Genomic DNA, 26,781 nt, shown 5'->3' on the forward strand with positions numbered 1-26,781 from the left:
TCATCTGTGTGACCTCCTCTGAACTCACTCCAACTGGTCCATGTCCTCCTTATATTTGGGGCCCGGAGCTGAATGTAATACTCCAGATGGGGTCCCATAAAAGCAGAGTAGAGGGGAAGAATCATCTGTGTCAGTCTGCTGGCCACATGCAGCCCAGGATACAGTTGAAAAAACAACAACAAACACCTGGAGTTAAAGAAAACTATTTTTAAAAACAAAGTTGCCTTGAAAAGCACAGTGAGGCTGAGGGATGCAGGGATGGAACACCATCACAAGCAATTCTCCACCCAGTAAGTGACTGTGACAACCACTGCTACTATTTATTTTGTTTATTTTACAGAGTATTTCTCTTTTACTGAACATCCTGGAGAGAGTTGTGGCAGTACTGTGATCATCCTCTCCAGGGGATGGTACATATTGCAGCAGTATCAGTCTGCCAGTTCTGCAGTAGGCTCCCCTTTGCTTCCAGAACATGGTCCATAGAGCTTGAGGAGCTGAAGGATGGGGCAGGAAAAGGACTCTGCTTCAAGGCTGTGAATGAACACCATTTCACTGGTGAGCAAACTCAGATCTGAGAGCAGATCTGCAGGGAATCTCTCTAAGCCTTCTTCTGTTTCAGCTTTGATTAACTCAAACAAGCAGTGAAGCCAACAGCAGAACAAACACAGTGTTGACAATATATATGTAAAGGACATGCAGTCCCCAGTTCTTGGCTCATGATTGGAAGAACGGCTGTAAAAACAGCAACCCACAGTATGAATTGTCCCTTCTCAGCTGTACATTACTCTTACAAAGCCCAGTTGCCTAAAGCTTAGGCAAAGTTGGCAAAGCAATCCCTTTTCCTTTTTTTTCCTTGTTGTTTATGATAAAATAATTTGAGAATAACAAGCTAGAATTTGCATATATGCCACTTCCAGCCTTTTTTTTTTTTTTTTTTTTGCTTCTTCCCATTATCATCCCATTCTCTTCAAAATCATGAAATGCACATCCAAGTGCTTCCCTTTTTCAGAGATGCTCTGTCCCATTCCCAAGCCTTGGTACTACACTGCATAATGAGAACACAGCTCCTGTTGGGCCCTGTAGGTGCACTGGCAAAAAAGCCATCACATTACTTGCAGGCAGGACACCAAACAAAAACAAAATGATTGGTGCCCATTTGCGCACTTGGCTCTACTTCACAGAGTTTGAGGGACTTCAGCAGGCCATAGGCATTCAGACACAGGCTACATCTTTTCTCTGTGATAAAGGCTTCTGACTGTTCATAATATGCTTGAAAATTAATCCATAGCTTTATATTTTAGTAAATATGTTATATTTTTAGCTTTGCTGCAACTCAACATCACTGCAGACGGAAGACGCTGTCATATTAATTCCTACAGAATTAATTATAGCATTAAACCAAATTTAATTCTCCTCTGGCACCTGATTTGCCCCCATAATCCAGCAGCTAGACACAAGGCACAAGTGAAGGGACAAAAATCCAACTACAGCAGGAACCTGCATTTCTGAAACTACCTATCTCAGACAGCAGCACTGTGCTCCCTTTGGCAAAAGCAGCCATCCTGAGGAAGAATTTATCTTTTCAATGACAGGCAGCAGTGTGCTAGGAGCCTAGAAGATGGTCTTTTGGCTGCATACTTTTTCTCCTCAGAAACTCTCCCAAAGAGCTCTGTGTTGCTCAGCTCTTGCCAAGGGTAACCAGTAATGAGGTTGCATTTTGATCTTGTTTATACTTTGTAGAGTTTTTCCCTCTATATAAACCTACTTTTATAAACTACACAAGGTGAGTTACTGTCTGATCATTCAGCTAAGAGGATTTTCCTTTTATACAGAGCCTTCTTGGGTGCTCACATTATGTCTGATCAGGAACTAAATCTGGTAGTCTCAGAACATTTGTGCTTTAAACATCACCGTGGAGTTGTGTTTGTTAAACCTGAAGCATTGCAGAGTTTTTGCTTGCAATCCCAGCTATAATGGTGGGAAAACTGCAGCTCACTCTGATAGCAGTGCTGGATATCTCTACATCTGCTCTTTTTGAAACATTTTTATAGGAGAAGTAGATGTTACAACAGTGTTTGTGTCATGATGAGAGAAGAGAAAGGAACTGGATAGGGAAGAGGACCCAACGTAGGACTCTTGACAGCAAAGCATGCCATGCTGACCTTGATGCTGTGATGAATTATATCTGTCAGATGGACATGGTCTTCCCTTTTGGTTGCTGATCAGAAAATGGAAACATTGCATTAAAAACACATTTCAAGTTACAACTCCACCAAACTTCTAACTAAAATGTTGCAGATATTTAAGGAAAATTTAGAAGTGGAGATAAATAGATATGTCTATTTGCCTAGATCTGGGCTGAAGATAAAGTCAACACTAGCAAAGCCACACTGAAATCTGGGCACGGGTTTCCAATCATGCTGTCAATCTCCTCTTCAAGGTGAGGTCCCAGCAGACTGTATGGGTTGCTGAACTCTGTCCTGTGATCCATGAAAAATTAAGCTGAAGATGCCTGAAGGAGCTGGCTTTTTTTCTCTCTGTCTAAGACCTAAATTATTGGTGCTGTGCTAATAAAATCCATTAAGCTTATCTGAACAAATCTTTCTGTAATTTCATAAATCACTTAACAAATGTGTGAACTCAACTGTGCTGTTCCTTAGTTAAAACCTGTAACAGCTGACTAATACATAGGCAAGTAATGCTGCTGGTTAATGCAGTTTGAAACCAAAGGGCATGTGGGTGAAGAAGTGATCCGAGGACAAAAATCTTCAGAACAAAGGATGCCTGTCAGGAATTTATGAAGTGAGTGGGAGTGGTGAAGAGAGGGATTGATCACCTTCAAAACATCTCCTATTAGGAAAAAGCAAAGCCTCTGAGATGGCACCAAAGCAGGTTCTAAACTGCCTGATCTGAAAGCACTGCTTGCTCACAGTTCATACGGCTTCCCCCAGCTTTACTTTAGCAGCAACTCAGCAGAGAGCATATACCAGCAGCCATTTCTCATCTCAGGTCTGTGTGTGTATGTGTGTGCACATTTATTACATCTCTTCCTCAGCTTGCTGCAGCAGAACCACGGTCTTGGGGCAGAAGCATAAGAGGTGGAACATTTCACAGTGCTTAAGGCAATTGAGAGTAGGGTTTCTTCATCTGTGTCAGAGCATGTGGTTGTTTCTTTGTGCTCCTTGCAGCTGCATCTCAAGAAAGGCTGTCCTGATTGAGGACAACTTGACAGGTAGGCTGTGGGAGGTAGTGCCTCAGTTTCTGGGTGGCATTTAGTAAGGAGACATTTAAATGGAGTTTTGTGCCATAGGATTTGCAATAGGGAAGAAAAAAGGGTAGTCAGAAAATCTTCACCTATCCTTCCTCTCCTCCCCCACCATGCCCAAAAGTGATAAAAAGCTCCACGCTGAGGTGGTGAGTCACAGAAAACACAAGTGTAGGATGGACAATGCCACACAGGGATGACATTTCATGTGCCTGGTCTGGGCATCAGACTCTCTTCACCGGGCATAGCATTATCTCAACAGTGAACTCAGCTATGGCAGCCTGCAAGGTTGAGAGCTCAGTGTGTTCCCTTAATAAAGGGGAAATCCTTTTTTTTTTAAGGACTGTAACCCAGAACAGTGTCAAATCAAGGAAAGAGAAAACCTCTTAGAGGTGCCACCATCTCCTTGTATAAACAGGCAGTGTGGAACAACAGGCTCAGTGATTTTCCAAATCCCCCCTCAAGACAATGTGAATGAGCAAAGGTAGCCATGCCCAGGTAAGCAAGCACAACAGGGGCAATTCAGTGCGCAACTTGGCAGCTGATTTCCCAAGGAAGGTTGATCAATTGGCCAGGATGGAATGAAAATAAAGAAGACATTTTAGTAGCTGGGAAGGGGCAGATAGACAAACCCTATCCCTTAGGGGAATACAGTAATATTTCAATGACAGAATGGCTCTTGGTTGGTGTTGAAAGACCAATATACTCTGAAACAGAATCACACCTTCCCTACAACTTTCTGGAGCTAAGAAGCTGCCTCATAAAACAACTATAGTATACCTACATAGAATTGATTTGGGATATTATTAAAATGCTGACTTAGTCACCAGGATTTAGGACATGGCTAATATCTCTGCAAAGCAACAAGTCAGAGCGTACCAATTAGACAGCCATAAGCAGCACCAGCTTGATTTAGTAATCATCTTAAGTGAATCAGAAAGCAGATGTGTATTTAGTTGATAACAGCAAGGAAATTAAGTCTCTAAGACCTCAACTAGGGAGGACGGTGGAAGAAAACAGAATTAACTAATAGCAACATCTTGTGGTAAAACTCTAGAGAAAAAACAGAAACTTCAGTTGCCAGGAACATAAAGTAGTATTCGTTGGAAGCCCATGTGAGACCTAAAGTCTTCTACTAATTAGTGTGAATCTTTTATGCTTACCTACATACGAAGATGCAAATCTTCAGAAACCTCACAAAAGGGGAAGGGGGCTGAAGTTGTGTAGAGGAAACCAGAGGGTCGGTTGACTGTGCCAGAAAACATTGAGAGTAGGACTGTGTCCCGAGTGGGACCTAATGCAAACAGTACACTCAACCCCACAGTATTTCTGTGCAGTATTGCTGCCTCCTAGCAGAGTAAGTAAGTGACACTGACATTTTTCTAATCAAGTAACCATCAGACAGGTGATAGCATTGAGTCAGGAAAGAGAATCAGATGCAGGAGTAGGGACAAAAATAGTTACAACCAACGTGTAATGCAGACCCAAAGTTTATCCATAAAATAGGGCTGCGGATGAGGTTTCCTAAAACAAAAGGTCCAGGGTTCATCCAGGAAACTTGGTCAGGGTAGCAAAGGACAAGGAAGAATAGAAAAGAAATGAGAAATGTCAAGGTACTCAATGTCTTCTTCACATTGGCCTTGACATTTGTTTTCCCAAGCCCCTGATACCAGAGGGAAAGTCTGTAGCAAGGAAGTCTTATCTTGGTGGAGGAGGACCAGGTTAGCAAGGACTAACATAAACAAAGTGGGTTCCTGTCAACTGGAAAATGACAAACATCACTTCTGTCTTCAAGAAAAGCAGGAAGGATGACCTACAGAAATATGGGCTAGTCAGCCTTGCTTAAAATCCCCAAAAGAGCAATGGATGATCACCTTGTCTTTAGTAAAATTTTTGTCATTGTCTCCCATAACATTCTCACTGATGCATTGACAAAGCACAGACTAGATACATGGACGCAGACTGATTTTCTCAACAGATTGTGATCAGCAGCATGAAGTCCAAGTGGATACAAGTAGCTAGTGGTGTACCCCAGCGGTCAACACTACAAGACCAGTACTATTTAACTGCTACATTAATGTCCTGGAACTGAGGACAACCTCATCAAATTTGCATGTAAAGACACTGAATGTACACTTGAGTCCAAGTAGTGGCACCAGATGGATGTGCTGCTATTCAGAATAATGTAGATAGGTTGGAGAAATGGGTCAATAGGAATCTCACAAACTTCAACAAGAGGAAATGCAAAGTCTTGTACTGAAAAAGAACAACACCTTTATACAAATATTAGCTGTGGTCCAATTGACTGGAAAGCAATTCTGAAGAGAAATACTCTGGAGTCTGGTGGACATCAAGCTAACCAGAACCACAGGAGGCACCCCTTGGCAAAGAAGGCCAACAGCATCCCATTTTTTGTGTGAAGCTGAGTGCTGCCAACAAAGGAAAGGAAATAATATTTCCTCTCTGCTCAGCACTGATAAAGTGATTGTGGAATCTGGCCTTCCTTATACAGGGAGACTTAGGTAAACTGGAGTGGGTCCAGTTAATGGCCAGAAAACTAGTAAAGGGCTAAGAATATTTGACATATGAGGGGAAGCTGAGAGAGGTGGGAAGCATGGAGAAGATAAGGCTCGGAGTGATCTTACAAATATCCAACGGGAAGACTAAAGATGGAGTCAGACTCACAGTGTTGCCTACAGGACAAGAGGCAATGAGCACAAAGTGAAATGCAGAAACTTTCATTTAAGCATAAGAAAAAAGACACAACAACAACATTTTTACTGTGAGACTGGTCGAACACTGGGACAAGTTGCCAAGAGTTTCTTGAGTCATCTTCCATGGAGATACTCAAAACGTAGTTGGACACAGTCTTGATCAACCTTCTCACAGTCCTGCTCCTGTGATATCTGCCCTAGTGGATGCTGCTTTGAGTGGGGAGTTGTACTGGATGGACTTCTGGGGCCCCTTCCAACCTCAGCCACTCTGATCCTGTATCCTCAGGGCTCTGTCAGAGGGAAGGTTGATACAGTCCTCCAAAGAGGAGAGAGGCTTAAGGAAAATAGTAGCATTCCCAGCTGGGTTATTGCACTGGTGGGCTAATTAAACCACAACCTTCTTGTTTTTCTTCCTTTGTAGTAAAAAAAGACAGTGCTTTCATCCAAGTAGCACCATTCCATTTCTAAACCTGCTCCTAAATCCCTTCCAGTGCTGTATACTATATTCCCTGTTGCCAGAGGCAGCTACTTGAAAACAGGATTTTAATTAGTGGAGAAAGTTTCCTAGGCTTCTCATTTCCCTAGCGCTTGTCTTGCATCTCTAAGGGGCTTTCTCTATCCATTATTTACAACCATTCAGGCTCAGAGACCTCCAGCGGAGATCATGCTTTCAGTAAAGGGTGTTCCCAAAACCTTTGATGGCACATTACAAGGCTCCAAAGAAAGGATCACACTTCAGGCCGCTTGAGAGCTTTAGGGCCTGCCTTTCAAAACAGAGATGCCAACCTTGCAAAAACAAAACCTGTGTCTGGAAGGTTCCATTCCTGTGAAAGTGGATCCTCACTCAGTACGTTTTAGTGTGTTTGCCCTGCAGACAACAGACTTGTGATCGTACACTAAGATCTGCTGGTTTGACCATATAATTTGTTTCAGCGAAAATGTCTGCATCCATTTTTAGAAACTACATTTCACCTGCAAGCTGAAGGCTAAGATGATGCCCCTTTGTAAAACAGAGCTTCTGACTTACCCAACAACATAAAGCCAAAATAATAAAGAACTGTATAAAACTGGCACTGGTACTTGTAACTGGTTATAAGGACCTTCTCCTCGTGGAGCAAGAGGAAGCCCAGATTTGACTGCCTGTTTTTTCTCGAAACATTGTGTGCTCTTTCTGGACACAGCACCCTTTCCATCACACCACAGAACAGTCATGGTCCATGGTAATAGAAAATGCACACCAAAGCAGCAATTTCTCATCTGTGAGTGGGCAGTGACAATGTGTCAGATCACAGCTCTGGCTCTGGACAATCTGTGTCTAACTTCCCTGCAAAATTTAATGGAGGAAGTTATTTCTTCTTGACTTACACTAGGTAAAAGTGGCAAGGCTGTCTGCCACACAGAAACATTTCTTCTGGGTGCATGCAAGAGGCATCCTCTTCTTTTGGTGAGCAGGGTACTTAAGTAGCATTTGCCAGCAAATACACATGCTCCAGGAGCCTCTTGCTTTGCAGGCATTGTTTCTTCAGTTCATTATCTATTTATAGCTATTGCTTTTGATCGATGTTTGTATTTAACCTTGCATTTCCTAATTTGTAGGTCAGTCCACATTTACCATGGTTAATTTATTAGGGCAGATTCTTCTTCTCAGCTTGTTGAGGGAGAAAAGTGTATTTAGGAGTTGTAAATCATTCCAAACAGATCTCATCTAGTAACCTTAGTAACCGAGTAACATACTGGAACAAGCAATATTTTTATGATGATATTTTTTCAGTGTGAATAATAGGAAAATAATGATAAAACAACACATTTGGGGATGTGTTTGCCACTAAAAATTGCTCTACAAGCAGCTGCCTCATTTCAGAGCAAAATTCTATCCAATCATCTCCCAGAACCTCTATCAATTGTCCTAAAGTGAAGCTTTTCTCCTGTGTACACAGTAAGGTAATTCCTCTATTAATGGATCCATTATTGCAGAATCTAAGCATATTTTATAGAACTTTGAGTCACAAGCTTTGTTAAATAGTAATGCATGCTGCTTTGATTGAAAGGAGCGTTTGGATTGTCACTTCCATCGATTATCACTTTTTATGGCAAAGAAGAGGTGAATATTTTAAAAGACAGAATCGCAGAACTAGAGACTCGCAGCATGAGGCTGGTAGAGCCCTCTGGGTCCATCTGGTCTCAGCTGTGCTCCAACAGGAACACCCAGATCAGGGTGCCCAGGCCCATGTCTAAGCAGCTTCTGAAGATCTCCAAGGAGGAGACTCCACAGTCTCCAAGCAACTTGTGCCAGTTCTCTGTCACCCACATAGGTCAGGGTGCTGCCTGATGTTCAGGTGGAACCTCCTGCATTTCAGTTTGTGCACATCCCCTTATCTTGGCATTCAGCACCAAAAAAAAAAAAAAAAAAAAAAGCCTGGCCATATTCACTGTGCATCCTCCCTTCAAATATTTATAGACATTGATTAAATTGCCCAAGTCTCCTTCTGGCTGAACAGTCCCAAATATACCAGAACTTTTCTTATTGTGTCCAAAATAATCTTGTAGGTCTGGATAAGCATGAGCTTTCTGCATGACACCAGACCCAAAACAATCTTTAGAAGAATCCTTATTCAGCCAGGAGGCACTCAGCTGACTTCAGAGGTTTGATTTGTTCAGATGTTCATTTTGTTTGGAGGAAAAGCCAGAGAAGTGGCTCCTGGCCCATACGAACATCACCACTCCTGCTCCCCAAGGCTCACCCCTAAGTTCAGCTACCCTTCTTGCTGGTGTAGGCCATCTGCTCAGCACTCTGACCTCGGAGCCCTAGACAAAGGCACAGGACTTCTCTTGCACGCATGTGTCAAACGCAGGCATCCAGGACTCAGATTTCTCATCTGAGCATCATGTACTGAGGACACTGAGTTTTAGGGACACGGGTGCCTTTTTGGGTCTGGCCTGATGAAGCTTTTCTCAGTGCACTGAGAGGCTTTGAATACAAATGACAGCCTCTGTGACTTTTCACAGACAAAAGTACTCTGTAAAATCAGCACTAAGTCTCATCACCAGTCCTGCCACAATGTTATGTATGGGCTGAAATACTTCCCTATTCAGTACTGTGGCACTCACAAGGACTAAACAATTATTTGGGCCAAGAACAGCAAAATGCCATGGAAACTGAAGTGGAACATAATACATTCACACAGGGCAGGAATCATTGGCTTTCTCTGCACAGAAAGTGCTATCAGCTCTTGAATAACAACAGGTAGTCAGGACTTCATCTCCTGCCTCATCAGAAAAACAGACCCTCCAGCAGCGTCAACCTCCTAATGCCATGCTCATCCAAGCAGACTGAAAGGCTTGTCAAGGGAGCACAGGGAGAAGCTCTAATCTGCTTTTGATAGCGTAGGTACTCCGCATAAAGCTCAAGATTACCCCCTACGTAAAGATCAAATCACTGGTGACTCATGTAGCAAAATACCGACCTATGTGTTCTCTGGGACACCAGCTTTTCCCTTTGAGCCCATTTCTGTGCAACCCTCATCAAGCCAACCCACTCAGGAGAGATACTCAACCTTACTTACCTTCTCTGAGAGGAGATAACAAGTTTCACTGGACATATTCTATATGAATCATAACTTTAATGCAAGATCTCTGCCAACCACTGAGGTTCAGTGGCTCAGCTGAAAGACTGAACTCTCCTCTTGTTACTTTCTGGTTTGCTGTCATCATCACCATGAGAGCAACAACGTCCTAGGCATCATCTGCAGTGAAGGATATCATCAGCCCCTGTCAGGCCTTTTTACCACAACAGATTAACAGGAGGGCCTATTACTCTTATTTTTTCTTTTTTAGTTGCTAATTTCATTTTCCATCACCCTGCTTATCTATTCATTTGTCACTGTGTTATGAGATGAGCAGCACTTTAGAAACCTGAAGCAGGTAGCAGGCTACAGGTCCCACCTCCATCAATAGCTGGTGAGGCTGAGGAAGGGCTACAGCAAGAGGGACAAAGCAGAATACACAATCATAGAATCATTAAGGTTGGAAAGATTGCTGAGATCATCTAATCCAACTATTAACCAGTCCATTACCAGGAGGCCCACTAAATCCTGTCCCTCAGTGCCACATCTACCCTTTTCTTGAACAGTTCCAGGTACAGTGATCCTACCACCTCCCTCCAGCCTGTTCCAATACTTCAGTACCTTTTTGAAGAAGAATTTTTTCCTAATACTGAACTTGAACCTCACCTGGCAAAATGTAAGGTCATTTCCTCTCATTCCATCACTATTACCTGGGAGAAGAGGCTGACTCCCACCTCACCACAACCTCCTTTCAGGTTGTTGTAGAGAGCAATTAGGTCTCCCTTAAGCCTCCTCTTTCCAGACTAAACAATCCCAGTTCCCTCAGCTGCTTATCATCTAAGTGTTGTGTTCCAGAACCTTTACCACCCCTCCTTTCGACATATAAAGAGTAAGAACACAGGAAAAGTAAGAATTGCCTTAGAGTTAGTATAGGCTTTCTGGTTTGAATATATAGGGTGGCATGCTTGGTTTCAGATGCAAGGTTCATCTACTGTTCCTTAGATGCTGTACCATATTTGACAAACAGAAATTGAAATAGCTGATGGCATTCAGAATCTGGAAAAAAAAATATTCCCTGAATTTCAAAGACAACTGTGTATATCTTTCTTTGCACCAAAGGGAAATTGCGGAGGCAGAGGGGAGACCTTATTACTCTCTTCCAGTACCTGAAAGGTGCTTACAGTGAGAGCGGGGTAGGTCTCTTCTCACTGGTGACAGGTGACAAGACGAGGGGAAATGGCCTCAAGTTGCGCCAAGGTAAGTTTAGGTTGGACGTTAGGAAACTCTTCTTTACAGAAAGAGTGGTTAAACATTGGAATAGGGTCCCCAGGGAGGTGGTTGAGTCACCGTCCCTGGATGTGTTTAAGAGCCGTTTGGATGTGGTGCTCGGAGATATGATTTAGCAGAGGGTTGTTAGAGTTAGGGTACTATGGTTAGGCTGCGGTTGGACTTGATGATCCTTGAGGTCCCTTCCAACCTGAGTAATTCTATGATTCTATGATTCCAGGGAGTTCTCTAAGATACCTATAGGAGAAATGACAGCGACTTTTAAGTGCTATTAAACAGCAACAAAACTTACCTGAAAGGTTTTCTTTTTCAATTTACTTCTTTCTTTCCCTACAAGTACTGGAACTGAGCTGTATTTTGCCATACAAATGTCAGAAAACTCTACATCAGACCACTTGAAGTGGAGCTCTCCCATGATATCAAGGCTGTGAATTAAAGTTTGGTTTTAGTGAGCTCACAGAGAGTCTTGGCCCATATCCACTAAAAACATTATGTTTCCAAAGAATTTCACAAGCTGTTCCAGATAAGCACACGCTAAGTAAGTGAGGCAAATAGACTTATGACTTCTGTTTTTTTTTCCAAGCCAAACTTTTCATGTCAGATGTTGCAGCACAAAAATCACTTGGGCATTTCTGTTACAAGTGAGTTGTAGGCTGTGCTGCTTTTCAGCAATACACCAAGAAGTTACTGAGGAAGGTTGAGGCAGAGCTGGTGTGGGCTGCTCTGAAGCCATGGTGCCACAGAAACCTGTGCTGTCCTTGCACTGTATGGAACACAGATTTGGGGGACAGGCTTTTGAAATTGTTTTTAAAGCTCACAAGTCAGGCTGGGACATTCATGATTGTTGAACTGGGGAGTCAGGGGAGGGAAGATGGAAACCATCAGAGTGAGAGATGAGCACAAGTGCTTGTGCTTTCTGTCAGCCTCTAGCAGAGGTTGTTAACAGAGAAAGAGGCTGCAGCTGAGAAATTTGAGCTCCTACATTCACTCACTCATCATAATCTCTGAGAGCAAAGAGGTTACATTTATATTAGTTTAATATTTATGAGCCATGAAACAAGATGTTTCTGGTGAGTTAAAGGTGAGCTTCTACACGAGCATGGAAAACTGAACTCTGTTTGGCCTTGATATTTTGAAGATAAAGTGCTGAACTTGAACCCAGAAAAGGAATTTGTGCAGACCTCCTCATGAGAAAGGTGACAGATGCTTGCCCAAATGAATTAAATTACCGTCTTTAACCTCTTAGTGCTGTTACTGACACCGACATCACCACTTTGCTGCAAACAGCACAACCCCTTTGTCAAGAAAGTCCAGCCGCTGTCATCAAGGGGTTCATTAGTTTGAAATGAGGAGCTCTGACCCAGTTTGGACTTCTTCATAACCCTGACCTCATTGTTCGCCATGAAGCAATCCCATTATTTTAAGTGCCTCCCTTTCATCAAATTGCCTTCCCTGTTGCTTTGACATGCCTGTTTGAGGACATGTCCTTCATAAAAGGAACCCAATATTTCTTGTTAATTTAAATACTTACTATGATCTCTCCTCCCCTTTCCTTTCACATCTCTTTTTAATAATGACTTGCTGATTGCTACCTGTTTCTCTTGTCATGTGACTAACTCACTTGTCATGTGGCTTCCATTCTCTATTCCCTGTAAACACTGCACTCTGCACTGGTGAGACCACACCTCAAATACTGTGTTCTGTTCTGAGCACCTCATTACAAGAAAGACATTGAGGCCCTGTATTGTGTCCAGAGAAGCTGTGAGGGGTCTGGAGCACAAGTCTTACAGGGAGCATCTGAGTGAACTGGGGTGGTTCAGTCTGGAGAAGGGGAGGCTCAGTGGAGACCTCATTGCTCTGTACAATGACCTGAAAGGAGCTTGTAGTGAGGTGGGGACTGGTCTCTTCTCCCGGGTAGCAGTGACAGGATAAGAGGGAATGGACTCAAGTTGTGCCATGAGAGGTTCAGGCTGGATATTAGGAGAAATTTCTTGTCAGAAAGAGTGGTGAGTCAGTGGCACAGGCTGCCCAGGGAGGGGTTGGAGTCACCATCACTAAAAGTGTTCAAGAACTGTGTGGATGTGACGCTGAGGGACATGGTCAGTGTGCATGGTGAGGGTGGGTTGATGGTTGGAATAGGTGATCATTGTGGCCCTTTCAATCTTAATGATTCCATGATTCTATGATATGGTCCAATAGATGCAGATGCCCCACAAAATGTATTGTCATGGTTGGCAGTGATCTGAAGCCTGCACCTCCATGAGCAGCTACTGGGGCAACTGCACTAAGTATTTGGACTCAGCACTCCATATCTAGTAATACCTCAGCATCTCTTTAACTGCTTTATCCATTTTTACCCACTTGCAAGCCTCAGGCTCCTGACAACAAGTAGGTGGTAAGTGGAGCTTGTAAATTAGAAATCTACATGCTGCAGGCTTTTAGCATTAAAAGACCCTGAAGTTCCCTTAGATCATACCCTCTCTTCCATTAACATCATATCCATTTTCAGCAGGTAAATCTGCTGCTATTATTTGCCTATAAAAAGTGTATTGCAGGCTTCAGTTCCCTAGTGCTATCAGTTCCAGTGTTAGAGAGCAGGTTCAGAGGACTGCAAATATCTGAATGTGTGCTGTCCAAGGAAAATAAATGTCTGCTTTTACATCAACATTTGGTAACAGAGAACTAAAACTTAAAAAAAAAAAGAAAGAAATTAAACCTGTTTTTCTTGGGATAAATGGGTTGCTCTTAATGGGCTTTTCTGATAACACAGAAGAAGCAGTCATGTCCAACTGCAGCCCGGGAGGTAAGAACTATATTCTCTTCTTAACTCATTTATTGATCCACTGGGTGGCCCAGGGCTTGCTGACACCTCTTATTCTAAGTTCTCTCAGCTGGTGACAGGATCGGGAATCAGAACAAACCAAATGTATTTGGACAGTAAGGATAGTCATCAAAGTAGACACCTTTAGAACATAGATCCAAAACTTTATGTTCCAGTTTCTTTCTGGACTATGCCATTTTCTGGAAAACTGTTTTCACTGCAAGTTTTAACCAAGTAAATGGGTAAATAAAGCAGTGATGTTGTTTTATTTCTCACCTCAATCATTTTTATTTTTATTTTTTTGAGAAAAATGGAAAGAACTCATGAAACAGCTTTGAAACAATGAAAAATTGGGGTCAGTTTGAATGCATGAAACAAAAACATATTGAAGTTTTCTACGTTAAATCTTTTCTGACCCACTCCATAGGAATATTATGTCTCTCACAGGAATATAATGAAGAAGTATCAAGGGGATCACTTGGGACAGTCAATCATTTTTACGGGGGATGAAGTTAGGCCACATTCCATATGGAATTTTGGAGTTCTAAATTACCATTTAAGTACCAAATATTATTGAAATGTTGAACACACGTGCCAAGTTAGGCAAGGCTGGCTGACACAAAGACAACAGGCAGAGCACTTCTGCAATGCCAGAATAACGCTTGGTGCTTTAGGGCATGTAAAAAGAACAGCATAAAACTCAGTTCAAGTAAATAAGATCTTTTTCCTTGTGAAAGAAAAAGTGATATTCATTATTTTTCCCTCAAGGGCTTACAAACAGCTGCCACTCAGGCAGAATAGATAATACAACCTTCAGATCAGACCATGAAATCAGAGATTGGAATATTCAATTTTCCAAATGTTATTTTCCCTCTTAAGTACCTTCATTACCTACTGTAGCTGCTCCATTGTAAAGGGGGCTGCGGCCCTCTGCAAGCTACAGTCAACAATTGCGGGGGAAAAGTCTGCCTAAGAGAGGACTACAGGAGGATGAGTTAGATAGATTGAGATATGCACACAAAAATCACTGAGGATCAGTTTATGAATATGTTCTGGTATTATTAGGGACTTCACAGGCATTAATGGTATCCCACACTAATGCTAGATGGATTTTGTCTTTGCTGGCAGGGATCAAACTTGGTTACTGAGCAAATTCGCATGCTTGAAAAGACCTTGCTAACTATAGGCTGTTCTTAGCTATACCGTGAATGCACTGATACCTGTCAGCAGCCTGCAGCTGCAGTGAGCATGTGCATTTCATGCTGCTCTTCAGCCATGCATGGGACCTTCATATCAGACTCACAGCCCACACCTGCCTGGCATGGGGGCGTGCAGTCCTTGGCAACAGAGATCTACAGGGATGGGTGTGGGGAGCTCAGCATTCCCCTCTATGCAGAGAAGCTTTTGCGAGAGTCTCCAGGAGCTTGGAAGGTTGGGTGCAATCAATAAGGGGTAATGATAAAATTAATGTTTTCAGCAGTCAGCTCATGTATATGGAGGAGCATAACAGCCGGGACAGCCAGTAATGCTGCAGTGCTCATGTTGTCACCAAGGCTTCTGAAATATGGATGCTTCTCCATCCCAGAGAAAGGTGCAAGAACAGAAAAGCTGAAAACAGCTTATGAGCTATCACAGTTAACCACAGAACCAAACTCGTAGGTCTTGGATAGAACTGCAGCCTTCAAGACAAGACTATGGCTAAGATTAAGCTTTCATTACAGAGAGGTCAAATGTTAAGGACTGGAACAGAGCAATGTGGGAGAGCAGAAGTCCACTCAGAAGGTTACACTTGGTATCAAAGCAGTCTTCTTTCCCACCTTTGTGCACATTCCATCTCTTCCATACTAGCTTTCAGCTGACTGCAGTTTGGCCATAAGGATATTAAGAGAGGTTTGGGCTGGTCTCTGCAAAACCTGTGTTCATGCAGGAGCCAGAATATCTGTGTATGGGAAATATCATTCATTACAGCACTGGGACTTATCTCACAACCAAAACCAGATACCGTCCATTTATCAATCTGAAACCAGATGCTGAAGCTCAGTTGACCAGTCACAGCATGGACAGAAGTGAATCAATGAAGTCTGATGAAAACTGGTTGGGAGACTCCATCAGGCTTCCCAGCAAGGAGAGATTAGAGACAGCGAAAGACTAGAAATGAATTCATAATAATAGTTCTGTGCATAACTCTCTCTCTCTCTCTCTCTCTCACACACACACACGCACACACACACACACACACACACACACACACACAAAGTGAATAATTCATCATTATTTCCATAAATATTTGAACAAACCTGATGCAGTCATGCAGGGAGAGGGAAACCTCTTTTTTTTTTTTTTTTTTTCCTTGAAAACTGAGCAAATTAAATCCAGGAGTTATGGAGAAATTATAAATGCAGAAGCCAGTGTGACATGGAAGAGAAAATAGCTTTCACATTAGCACTGTATCTTACATATAAAATTCTGGAACTTAAATATTTTCCTTTCATTTCATTTTTATAGAAAATTTGGCTACAATCTTTTCATTACCTGCAGCTTTCTACTTGCAGCTTGTAGAGAATCCCTGCAGAGTGCATCCAAAGGCTTCCTCAGAATGTGTTCCTCCTAATAAGATGGGGGTTTACTTATAAATGTGAGTTAGCAAACCTGTGTCCCACAGGAGTCTTTTTTTTTTTTAAAAAAAAAAAAAAGGCAAAAGCTATTAAGACTAGGAAAGCATTTGACATACACTGGTTTTGGCTGACTGTATGTGTTATCCTTTAATCTACACTGTGCAACACTCACTGTCTTGGCTATGCACAGGAAGAGCATCTCCATGCCTGGGTCCCAGCATTGCCCAAGCCATTTGCAGTGGCACTGCTGGGGATAGCAGCAGCCCCTTGCAGACTCCAAGCAATAGGTGCCAGGCAGAAGAGAGAGACGTGCTTATGCCTGCTCCAGAGGGAGAATGTAGTTATTCTGAAGAGGAAAGGAAGAGATAAATACAGCAGTAACTTGAAGTGTCACTGGTTGGCTGTTTTCCACAGTGCTGTGTGTGGTTGGTGTGGTGATTCAAAATCTTGTCCTACCTGGTGACCCTTTCTTGTCCAAATTCCTAATTGCCGTCAGAATGGTGATTAGACTGTAAACTCAGCAAGTTTTTCTTTTTGCTGGCCTAAACCAGACCTACGACATGACTATAGCATAATTTGCCTTTCTAGATGTGTGTCTGGCACATATTCCTTAGAAACAGGGAATTTTTGAGACAAAGAGCTCTCTGCAGGGCATATCTGAAACTCCTAGGTTGAGAAACAGCATAACTGGCACTTCTCAGTCATCAGGATCCTTGTCAATCCCAAGCTAGAAGAGGTTGAGCATTTTAACAAAATATTCAGCCTGCAAGACAGTTCTCTGCTGAGCTGTACATGTTTTGGTTGTTTAGGGATGATTCCAGCCCTAGCTCAAGAAATTTGGGGAGATTAAAAAGAATACTACTATTCAGGTATGTGATTCTGCGTCTGTAACAGCTGGTGAAACTAGCACATTGAATTGCATGCCAGCAGTTACTGGGATCTTAGCAGCAGTTTTGTTCATTACTCTTCTGATGTGCCCAAATTCTGGGATAAAATCCTATGTTCAGTAGCTAGTATTTAGAAAGGCCTAAATACCCTGACTTATTATGCAGGGAAGATTGCTTTAAAATGGCATGTCTTCTCAAAACTGGCTTTTTGTTTAGCTTGTGATTCACAGCCATATTAGACTTAAGATTATCTCACATTGAACCAAAGCTTTCTCACCAAATCTCTTTTCAACATCCAAAAGTGTCATTATCATTATTATTATTGCTCATTTCCTAGAATAATAGGAGCTCCAATCTCCTGCCAAGGTTATAGAGTCAGTACAAAAGGAACTTTACACTCATAATATATCTATATAGTTCAAGTACTTTAAAATCTTTCAAAACTATCTTTAAAAAGAAGACAGTTCATTTTTTTCAGATTCAGATTGTATTTTTTTAATTTGTTTAAAAGATTAAAGAATCAAATATAGAAGATTTTGAAATCAGACCAAGAATAAAAACAAATGTGGCAGTATAATCTGCTGTGAGACAGAAGGGATTAGAAATTATTTTCTGAGAAGTACTACAACAGAGAACAATTTTGGACACAATAAAGAGGAACGTTCTCATTAAATGAGAGGATTAGAGAAAAGTTTGCAGTTGAGTTTGCCTTCCTTTCTGCACCTTTAGATACTTTACCTCAGCCTTCATCTTGGCAACACCATCTGTGTTTGGCATGGACTTGTTACATTTCAGGCAGAGCAACGCTACAAATAGGATGAGTAAGGTAGGCAACAGTGCAACAGTATAAAATATAAGACATGTCTGTATGTTACACTCAGAGGCTGTATATATAGGGTGAGGAGGACCCATTGTGTGCATGCAACACACCTCAGCTGCAGATTTGGTTGTGCAAGAACTCCCAAACGGGGCAATCCATAAAAGGAGAACAGCCAACGACTAGCTTGGCACTGCTGTATCAGTCAGTCACCCACCCTGGGCTGCTGGGACTTATAAAGGGTGCATCTCTCCATCAGATCCCATTTAAACACAAGCAGTCTCTGGGACAATGTATTTCTCCCTGTGGCCCTCGTGTCACTGTGAAACAATCAGCTTTGCTGGGACTAGAACACAGGATTCAGTCAAACACTGCCTGTGCCTGAGGAGACCACTGAGCTCCTGTGACACAGCAAAGGTGGAGGTAAATTACAGACTGGAAATACATCCATGTCATATGTAGTGAGTGAAATCAGCAGTGCTAGAGGACGCATTATTAGAAGTGCTTTAATCCAAATGTCAGAGTGCAAGCAACAGGGAACTAACCACACAGGAAGGGTGTTCAGTTGGTTTATTGTCCTCGTTGCTAGCAATGTATTTATTTAGAATGCAAACTCACATAATTTCACTGTGCCAGTGCTGGAGTTCCAGCAGACAGAAGCCACTGAGTGATTCAGACTGCTGGATTAAAGAGCCCTCTGCTATTAGCAGTCTTCTCCTCAAGTAGATATTAACAGATCATGTTCAAGTGACCCCTTAACCTTCTCTCTGATAGCTATTTTCCAGGAGGATGATGTCTTTGATATTGATATTGTTCTCTTTTTCTTTGTAGGGTTTTTTTTTTTTTTTAATTATTATTTATTTAATTACAGCTTTTCACCATCCCTTCAGCAGCAAGGAACTGGAAACAAATGTCGTGGGCTGTCTTCAGCAGCACTGCAGAAAGAGTTAAATCCCAGCCTCCTGGTCTGGTGAACATCCTCCTGATTATTCACCCAAAGACCATGTTTGCTTGTTCTCTGAGCCCCATTAGTTTCTTGGGTCCTTCTCTTCCCTTGGTCATCCTTCACAGCATCTCATTCATTTCAGGTGGCAGTGCCTAACAAACAGGTAATTTTTCAAACACAGCTGATGGCTAAGTATGAAGCAACTTGGCAAATATTAATCGGGAGTCTTTTCCCGAGCATATGAGACAGCAGGGAATAAAGAACAAAGTCAGAATGGGCAAATTGCCTAGAAGCAAAAGATACTACCACTGACTACAGCAAACCACCTACTGTGTTAACATGCTGGATTTTTATTTTGTTGTTTCTTTCTTTTTTAGGGTTCATTGGGAATTTCTTCCATGTGTAAAAAATATTTTCAGTCATACAAGAAAGAAGATTCCAAGTTCATCCACTATTTTGGAAGGCCATGCGGACGCCTGCCTGCTGTGAATGGTGCCCTGCTCACACAAAAAAAGCCCTGAACAGCAAAAGCTGAGCAGTATGACTGGGAACTGTCACAGGGACCCCTCTATCAATGTACTGACAGGCTTCTTGTTTGGGTAATACTGGAATTTGAGCAACATGAGATGAAATGTCTCAGTGAATAGGCAGGTTTCTCTGAGGACATGAACTGCTTCTGTCAGGGGAAAATGCCCAGTGTGCATTAAACAGAACCATAATGAGGGGAGCATCAGACTTCTAGAGCAGTGTGGTGAAAGAAGCTACCCGGATGAATGAAGAGAATACACAAAATAGAAGGTTTTTCTTTATCGTTCTCAAATTTTTTTTTTTTAGATAGGCAAGGACACCTCCCTCTAAGACAGGTTGCTCACAGCCCCATCCAGCTTGGCCTTCAATGCTTCCAGGCAGAGGACACCCACAAACTCTCTGGGCAATCTGTTCCAGTGTCTCACCACCCTTATAGTAAAGAATTTCTTCCTAATATCTAGTCTAAATCTACCCTCTGCCAGTTTAAAATCATTTCCCCTTGTCCTGTCAGTATCTGCCCTTATAAAAAGTTTCTCTTTATACTCACAGATTTAGGACAGCAGTGGCTCCAAACAACTTGTGCCATCTGCCCAGCACACTACATTAGACTACTTTAAGGGCAACTTGATGACCAACTTTATAAGCTGAACAAGCCAGTCACAGTACCATGAGAACTGGGATAGAAAAAAGTGCCTTGACGTGACCAAAAGTAGCCAAGAGACCTCTCCGGCCTTCATCTGATAAATCTGGAAGGAGTTTGCAGCAATTATCTATTCAGAAATACATCAAGCACAACAAGAAGAGCAACCGAAGTACAGCTTGTGAACTGCCATCGTTTATTAATGTGAGGGCATTCTGAGAGCTGGAAAGTACAAAACTGAGCCTCTGGCAGAAAGAAATGACCAAGAAATGAAAGAGTCAAGGAGAGTTTCTGTAAAAGGAAAACCATTTCAAAGATGTTAAAGATGGAAAAGTGCTGCTAGGTCATGTAGGTCAGTGCCCTTGGGAAGGTAAGAGAGAAAGACAACAACAAAAGAGCCCTGGGTTCTAACATTGTACATCGGCCAAGGTCACAGTTACAAATTAAAGAGAAAACGGCAGCCACTTCCAGAGAGAGTGTCTGCTTGACCTCAAGGGAACAGGCAGCACAGGGCTTTCTTTATCTTGGCACCTCCCCATTGTGTCTCTTTCAGAAAGAGAAAAATATGTTCGAAAGTTCAGCTATAAATATCGACATTACAGCTGTTCCTTTTTCACCATTGATGAATAAATAAAAGTGAAAAACTCTAGAGAGGGCACGATATCCACATGGGACATGTGGGACAGAGCTTGGCAATGTACTGGATCCTTCTGGCACTACACTTCTAATGATCTGTAGGAATAGGTTAAAGACAGTGGTGCAAGCTGCTTCATTTAGAGGTAAGAGAAATCAAGAATGAGTAGCAGGAACTGGAAGAGTAACTGGAAAACAGAGATTGGGCAAGAATGGTGGAATTCTAGCTGAGTTTAAACTAACCCAAGCAGCAGGGGACAGTAAGGATGGCTTTCATAACTGTATTGTAGAGGAAAAGAAAGCTGACCAGAAAGCAAATTCATTAATAAGCAAGAGGAAGATTAATAAGCACCCATTGGTATTTCTTCAAAATCTAAATTGCCACCTTCACAATGTTTTCATTAAAAAAAAAAAGAAGAAAAAAAAAAAGTTAAAAAAAAGTGTCGATGGGGAAATAATGAAAATCCTATATAAATAACCATTAATGTAGTGCAGCTTAAAGGAAATTTTGAATATCCACCGTACAGATCAGTCAGCTGGTCTGGTTGCACTCATCCTAATGTGATGAGGGAATTAGTCAGTTAATTTACTGAACCATTGGCAATTATTTTTGAAAGTCATGGAGAACTGTGGAAATCTCAAAGGCTGGGAATAAAGCAAATATAGTATTGATTTACACAGAAGGAAGAACGATCTTGGCAATTACTGCCCAGCACTTTTATCTTCAATCTCCAGTGAAATAATGGTCCAAGCAGTACAAAAAGAGCCATTAGAAAACTGCAAGAGGGCATTGGAAACAAGAGCAACAAGTGACATGGGATAAAGAAAGAATCCATTCTAGAGGGAATTATTGATGTTTTATATGTATAAGACTAGAATCAAAAGGTACAGGATAAAAGTAATGAAATCGAAACAGAAGCCTCCCTTCAGCAGAGCACTTAAGCACATGCTTAAATCCCTCCAAATTAGTTTTGAGCAGCCAATGAGTAAAAGGACAGACCTGTTCGCAATCTCTGAGTTCAACAATAAGCAGAAATTATTTGCTTAATCGGGACCTACATGAAGAGCAACAGCAGAGTGGAGGCTGATAAATGACCCTGTGCAGATCTTCAAAGAGAGAGAGAGCAGTGAGAAAGAAAGATCAAAAGGTTTGGAAGGTTCCCTTTGTTTTGGCACTGAGTAATAATTGCACTATGAGGCACAGAAGAGAAAGGGCAAAAGCAAAGCAAAACATGTATCTGGAGATTTAGAGGCAAGACATAACAAAAGGAAATTCACTGTAATACAGACCCTGCATTCTACTAAGACATCCCGGGAAAAACAGCCCAAACTGGAGTCATCCAAAGAGAAGGAGAGACTCAGAATAAATGTCAGACATTTAGGAAGGACAAAACTGAACAGCGAACTGTTTACTGCTTGCAAATGACAGATAAGAACCCACTGTGAAGCCAGCAGATCATAGGGAAGTAGGGTGATGGACTTTGTTGCCTGCTTATTGCCGAGGGGGGGGCTAGACTGAAAATGTGTGTTGGTTGCCAGACAACCTAATTGGAAAAATTGGAGGGGGTTCAAAGAACAAAAGGCAAAAATGATTAAGGTGTTGAGGTACTGCATTTGAAGAGAGATTGACATTAAAGTTTTATTATACAGCTTGGCAGTGTTACGATAAGACTTCAATCCTGCCATCCGTTGCGTGTCCTACAGGGAGAAAACTGTGGAATGGAGGCTGGGGACTGGTCGAATACACATTTTTTTGTGATGCTGTAGCTCCATTACTGGCACAGAGAAAACTCTCAGGCAAAAATTATGATTTTACTACAGCCCAAATACATTCTTTGAAAATCAAAAAAGGTAGGCAATGAGACTGTGCTATGCTTCCTGAAAAAGTAAAACAGACTTCACAGGTTAGAGAAAAAGAGAGTAACACAGATTTTAGTCAGGCACAAGACATCTCAGCTGTGTCCCTGGTATCAAGGCTCAAGGTGGATTGCCTGAGGGACAGATCTCCAAGTAGCTGGAGCTGACACTCCTAGCATGACCAGAAGTGTGCAAAGCCCAGCCATGCTACAACAGGTTGGTCAGAAACCACTGCAGTTATATTCTTGCTTTACTTTCTCTTAATCATGATAATGATTTTTTTTCTCCTTAAATTATTTCTTTCATTTCATGTCATGTCTCTTTCAGATCATCCCAATTATTCATCATTACTCTTTGCTATTTTTAACACTTAACATCTGTTTAAAGAATGCTTACTCCAGCCATGAAAATGAGCGAGAAAGTAATCTTGCCAGGATATTGAAGAAAATTATAGATAGATAAAGGTGAGGAAATAATCAAAGAATAACACAGAAGCGAGGGAAGATACAGATCTGGAAATATCTGATATATTAAACACTGATATAACTGCCAGGCAGGTCACGGAGGCGGTCAGCTGTCATTTCTAACCCCCTGATTTAAATCAGACACAGGTCAGAGTTGATTGAAATCTTAACACCTGCTAACAACCTCTATTCTACAAGTGCAGCTCCAAATATTAGTGGGTAACCACCCAGAAGAGATGTGTGCTCACAGACATGCACGGAGCAGCAGACTGTCTGATCAGCGGCACCTAAACAGGTCAAGTCGGATACGAGATACACTTTGGATGGCTAATCGTCTGCCAATCCAAGACCGAGACCTGCATCTGAATGATGAGGAGAAAGAGCATGCTGGCTCCTGCATTTCCCTTTGGAAAAGGACTTACCAGGGAGGCTACGAACAACACAAAAGCACCTCTTTGCTTGCCTGCCGCTGCATGGCCACTTCAGGACATGCAGCTCAGCACTGTGTTTCTGTAGGCTGCCCCGTCCTTATCAAGGCTGCCAGCCGCATTTCCCTCTTTCAGCAGCACTGTCAATCTCCAGCTTTCCTATACATCCAACTGCCTTTTCCCACGTAACAATTAAAGCCACAGCAGCAATGTGCAGTTATGGCTGCTGCAGAATTCTGTTTCTGAGAGCTTGTTTTCATTTTCTTACAAATACTGTGTTTTACGCCAAAATTTCCCAAGACTGCTCTATGCCTGAGGGAGAATTTTTGGTTTTTGGTTTTTGTTTTTTGTTTTTTTTTTTTTTGAAAGTGTAGCATTTGATCAAACAGCCACATTTTTAGAACAAAGAGGCTAAAAGAAAAAGGTGATGCATTTTTTAATAACAAAAAACAGTTGCAACTTTGTTTGAGCTTTCTTTATAGTTCCAGCAGCAAAGAGAGCAACTGCAAAAACGTTTGACAGGACAGTAGTAGGTATGGTAGATACTGTGAGGTCTTGAAAATGGTATTTAGTGACGTGGGGCATTTTGTACAGAGGCTCTGCTGCCTCAGCAATGGCTCTCAAGTGATGCCACTGCCTCTGAGAGAGGGCTGCTGGCTCACTCCATCTTCCTGACCTTGTCTTTTTAATTTTGAAATGCTTCATTTTGAATTCAGAAGGCTTTTGTGAGCAGAAATGATGCTCATGCAACCTATCCGTATTCAAAACAAAGGAGTGAAAATGGGAAGAAGTCCAAAAATGCCATCTCACAGAATATATTCAAATCCCTCCACAATTTTAAGGTAGTATTATCCCAGTGGGATAGCTATTTACATCTGACACTTTTTGACTTATTCTCTGCTGAGATGAAGCGCAAGCTTGTGACCAGTTATAGTTCTGTGATTTTAGAGAAAAACAATCAGGCATTAGTTAATAAAAGCAAGCAGAGGTTATTTTCCACCATCTCAGCTGCAGCGTTTCTTCAACCTAAATGCCTGACACAGCAGCCATCACATTTCTGAGAACTCTCTAAAGATTCACGGCAGTTTATTCTCAAAAAAAATTAAAATCTGAGGAAGTGAAATCTGATTTGAGGAGCAAAAGATGAGGAAAGCACTGCCTGAAGGATTATAAGAAAAATTCTCACCAAAAGCCTGAGTAATAAAGTCAGAGTCTTTCAGCTTTGGATTTTTGTCCGGGGCATTTTTCAAACACATATATATTTTAATGTTTTAATATTTCTACGGATCCTTGAGGCACTACTGATTCTACCACAGTGTCATTCTTGAAGAAGCCATCTCTGATGCCAATAACACAGGGACAGCTTCAGACTTCCAAAGTCCAGCAGCATGGTGTTTTACTTCCCCACTGGGAACGGGTGCTTCTGTTAACAACATAACACTCAGGATCACCTTCAGAATCAAAGGGAATCCCTAGGCCATCCTTTCATTACGCCTGTCAAAAATGGCAGCTCAGAGGCAAGCACAGTGAAACAGCTTGGGGCTGACATCCATGCCCATGACGCATACCCAACCCAGCCAAGATGGGTGAGCAAACCAGCAGGCTCACAATGAAGGATGAGAAATTCTTAATTGCATTCAATGAGCTATTACAGTTTTGAATCCTGCAGAAATATTTTACTAGTAAGGAACTGTATGGGAACTGCTGAATCACGTCCTGAACCTCTGATTGATCACCTGAGGCGAGCAGTGAGTCAGCCATGGGAGCACAGGTGAAGGCAATTCTCCTGTGCTGCCGGAAGGGGTGGAGCCTGGCTCCACTTCTCCTAGACCCATTTAAGAGCTGACTGCCAGTGGGGAAGGATCTCTTCTGGAGATCCTCTTCTCTGGAGTTCTGCAGTGAGCTCAGGATGCGGGTAAGCTTTCTATCTATTCTCTTTTTGTCATTATAATCTGCTTTGCCAAACTCTCTTGTTTATTTCATAATTATAATATCTTTATATTCGTTGATTATACAGGAACACTTAAAAAAAAAAAAAAGTTCATAGATTCCCTTGGGCTTTGCTCTGATTTTAGGGTTGGGCAATGGGTTGTATCACAAAAGACTAAAAATATTTCCTGCCAGTGCCTCTTTATATTGGGAATGGTGAATAAGTGTTCTTTCCTTCCTCTTACTTGGTGCTTGTTTGGCTGTATGGAGAATAATGTGTCTGGTTTTGTGTCCCCATCTACAAGGACACTGACCAACACAGTGACTTGAGCAAGGAACTACTGAGTCATTTAGGGCAGCAGCACCTGCCTTGTGAGTAGAGATTGAGGGAACAAGGTATGTTCAGCCTTGGGAAGAGAAAAAAAGGCTTTGGGGGGAATCTATCAGTACCTAGAGGAGGTTACCAGGAAGATGAAGCCAGGATGTGTAGCGGCAGAACAATGTAATGGTCATAAACTGAAACAGGTGATGTTCAGATAGGGCATAAAGAAAAGCTTTGCTTTTAGATTTTTCACAGAATCATAGAAGGGCCTGCATTGGAAAGGACCACAGTGATCATTTAGTTTCAACCCCCCTGCTATGTGCAGCATCACCAACAACCAGACCAGGCTGCCCAGAGCCATGTCCAGCCTGGTCCTGAATGCTTCCAGGCATGGGGCATCCACAGCCTCCCTAGGCAACCTATTCCCATGTGTCACCATCCTCTGGGTGAAAACCTTTTCCTTTGGGGAGCAGATCCCCAAAAATCTTGTACAGTCTCTATCCCTGTAGGTTTAAATTACCTGGGCTTAGTAGTGATTGCTTGGATCAGCAGGGTGAATTGGAGACCCTTCCTTCCACACACTGTGATTCTGTGGTGTTTTTTTTTTTTTTTGCAGTTGCTGTGCACTGCTAATTGACAGACACTGCAGGCACTGCATGTGGTGACCACATACAGTGGTTTATCCCGGAGGATAAGAATAGAGGGTGGTGGGGAGGGTACTAGAGGTGTGGGAGAACCAAGAGATTATCTTTTCTTTGCTGTACCTTTGAGGGTTTCAATGCATTCAATCTCTAGTGCTCTTATAGGTATCCTGGGAGAGTCTGAATCTCTTTGGTCCTCAGATTCTGTTTTGCAAGCAAGAATACCAACAAAAAGAAGAAGATAGATAGATTTTTTTTTTTGAATCCAGTTCCTCGCTGCAGAAAGCAGCTTTATACTCCTTTCCATTTACATAGATCTCAGGCCTGCACACTCAATGGCACAGTGTCCTGTGGGGAAGTGCAACTGGGGTTCTGTGGGTACAACTATTAGTTGATGTGCTTCATTGCTCTGTTTGGAACCATG

General features: G+C 42.1%; 1 long non-coding RNA gene across 3 annotated transcripts in view; it reads right to left on the minus strand.

Moving 5' to 3' along the window:
* The window catches only part of LOC146544649 (uncharacterized), a 49,189-nt gene that overhangs the window by 1,215 nt on the left and 21,193 nt on the right, over positions 1–26,781 (minus strand). The window contains exon 4 of one of the 3 annotated variants that reach the window (XR_014882364.1): positions 17,723–19,067. The exons of the other annotated variants lie outside the window; for them this stretch is intronic. This is a non-coding gene — a long non-coding RNA (uncharacterized LOC146544649). Of the gene's footprint in view, positions 1–17,722; positions 19,068–26,781 lie in introns of those variants that run through there. 3 annotated transcript variants of the gene reach the window in all.

Source organism: Meleagris gallopavo, chromosome 3, assembly GCF_905368555.1.
Source record: "Meleagris gallopavo chromosome 3, MGAL_WU_HG_1.1, whole genome shotgun sequence".
NCBI lineage: Eukaryota > Metazoa > Chordata > Aves > Galliformes > Phasianidae > Meleagris > Meleagris gallopavo.